Source organism: Idiotropiscis lumnitzeri, unplaced genomic scaffold (assembly GCF_059441095.1).
Source record: "Idiotropiscis lumnitzeri isolate Australia: NSW breed Sydney's pygmy pipehorse unplaced genomic scaffold, RoL_Ilum_1.0 HiC_scaffold_194, whole genome shotgun sequence".
NCBI classification, from domain to species: Eukaryota; Metazoa; Chordata; class Actinopteri; order Syngnathiformes; family Syngnathidae; genus Idiotropiscis; species Idiotropiscis lumnitzeri.
This window is the reverse complement of record NW_028283732.1, coordinates 308,947-311,354: the sequence shown is the minus strand read 5'-3', so window position 1 is coordinate 311,354 and position 2,408 is coordinate 308,947. Positions and strand designations below refer to the sequence as shown.

General features: G+C 39.0%; 1 long non-coding RNA gene across 1 annotated transcript; it reads left to right on the top strand.

Annotated features, from left to right (window-relative positions):
- Positions 1–210: 210 nt before the first annotated feature.
- Positions 211–1,824, top strand: LOC148314883 (uncharacterized). Its single transcript, XR_015841441.1, has 3 exons — positions 211–326; positions 985–1,104; positions 1,705–1,824. It is a non-coding gene; the product is annotated as an uncharacterized LOC148314883 (long non-coding RNA).
- Positions 1,825–2,408: the final 584 nt, after the last annotated feature.

Here is a 2,408-nt window from a genome sequence, read left to right as displayed (position 1 = left end):
ATTAAGACCTGTTTTCCATTGGTGTATTTGAAAAAAGTGGTGAACCTGTTAAATTCACTACAAAACGTTAAGAAGATGAAAGTAATGTTTGAAGGAATATTATTTTTCTATCGACATGCCGGCGGGCGGGCACAGATAGAGAGTGATAAAGCAGCACCACCCGCGCGGGGCGTGCTGACGAAAAGGCAAGCGCTCCTCCTCTCATCGCGTCCTTATTAAGACAGAAAAAAGACGCTGTTGAATTTGACCTATTCGCAGTTCGAGCAGGTGCTTAACGCTGGAGAATATCCCCACTTCGAAGTTCGAACTGCTGTTGAAACGGAGAGGTAAGTGTTTTTCGTTTGTTTTTATTCAAAACATGCCTCGAGTGCATTTGTTCATGGTTAGAGATAGTTGTGTGGAAAACACTATACAAAGTAGCACCATGGATGTGGGCCTACAACACTGGCCTAGCAAACATGTGCTCCTACATCGACATAATTGACGAGCTCCAGTTAAGCATTGAATAATTATAAAACGTCATGGTGCTTTTACTCATTTAAAGAACTAAACCGACGCGTATTTTCATCCGGTGGTCAGGTTTGCATTGAATGTGAGCACGAGGGACGCTAGCTTGTTGCGTTAGCTTTGCGGAGCTAACAGCTTGCACTTTTGTTATAGAACAACAGAATGCAAGTACCATGATGATTTCTGTCATTAATTTTTGTGTAAGACACGATGTTCACTGGTTAATTACATGATTCTTAAAGCAAAGGTTACTGTGAATGCAATTTTGGTAAGATTTTTGTAGTCACACTGCATAAATCTGTCTGTCTGTTGTTGAAACTTCAATATAAACTATTATGGTTGAAATCGTTAATTGGGATGGAGGGATTGATATTTTTTTAATTTATAATTTATTTTTCTTACACTGATATTGTTAAAACTCCATTTAGCCTATAGTATTAATAATTCTCAACACAAAACTGTCTTTTTTCTTTATAGAATAAACAATGCCTTCCCTGAGATGCAGGAAGTCCCCAAAGCAGGATACTATTGAACATGCAGTCAAGGGTCTGGACAAGACTGCAGAGTTAGAAGCGAAGTATATAAACTCATTTAAAGGTATGATGTTAACGCTTTTGCTAAGATATATTATTGTTTTCTGATAACCAAGCTGACATCGTTTTTTAAGTGGTTATTTTACATTAAGAGTGTCTTGACCTTTTCTTTTGTCAGTTTCAAGTTATTTCAGTGAGCGTGAAACCTGATGGTAGGAGTTCTATCTAAATTAAGGCTGTACTTGATGACGCCCTCCGGCATTTTTATACCACAATAGACCGGTGAACAAGTCCGATATTGATAGTCTAGTGTAAAGCACGTTATACGTCACAGAGATCACGTGACGCGATCCAATATGACTGTGTATACAGTGTATGTCATTGTTATGAAACTAAATAATCTTAAAGTTTTTTTTTTACGTAACCAGGTGCCATTGACATTTGTACTTTCAGTCCTAATACATACTGGCTAATGCAATGCTGGAAAATGAATTTTGGCTGGTCTGTTCCTTTAAAATCATAAAGAAGGGCTCTGCTCTATCCCTCACAAGAAGCAATGTTTCAAACCACCCTACATTAGTATAGTGGCCCAAATGAATATGATGACTCCTTATTTGTGTGCTTAAAAATATGACGAAGCTATCTTGATTTCCCTGTTAACTAGGTCGAGGAGTATTTACCAAGGCCCCTTTCAGGAAAGACGACTTTATTCTTTATTATGGAGTACAGAGGAAAATTGATAGATTCTGATAAATCTCAACGCAGGAAGATGGATGGAAGAGGCACTGTCTTTTTGTTTGACTTCCGCCGGCAAGAAAAAACTTGGAGGTGAGGCAAAGATTGAGATGTTATCTTATTTTTGTTTTTATTTAAAAAAATAAACACATACTCATCCCATAAGTGTTAGGGGAAAAATCATTCTCTAAGCAAAAATGTATACCGTATTTTCGCACCCAAAAGACGCGCCGTGTCAAAGGGCGCAACACCTGTTGAGGCCGCTATTTCTGTCTTTGTAACATATACTGGACGCACCGCCTGACAAGACGATAGCACAGCTGCTGTTAGCATAGCATGAACTTGGCAGAGCTGCCCACACTGACACAGCCGATAGCAGCCTACTATGCCCCAATAACATGAGCAATCACCCCATTGTTGCAGCAGACGCCAAGTCTCTATTGACAATAGCTGACAATGGCTCAGGCCAATATTAGGTGCATTGGCAATAGCCTACAAAGCAACGTCAGGGGAGGGACTTGGCTGCTCACCACACACAAAAAATAAAAAACTCATCATACAAGCAAACAATGAAACATAGAAATAAGATTAACACAAACATGTATCTCTCATGCCATCAATATACCCAAAAAA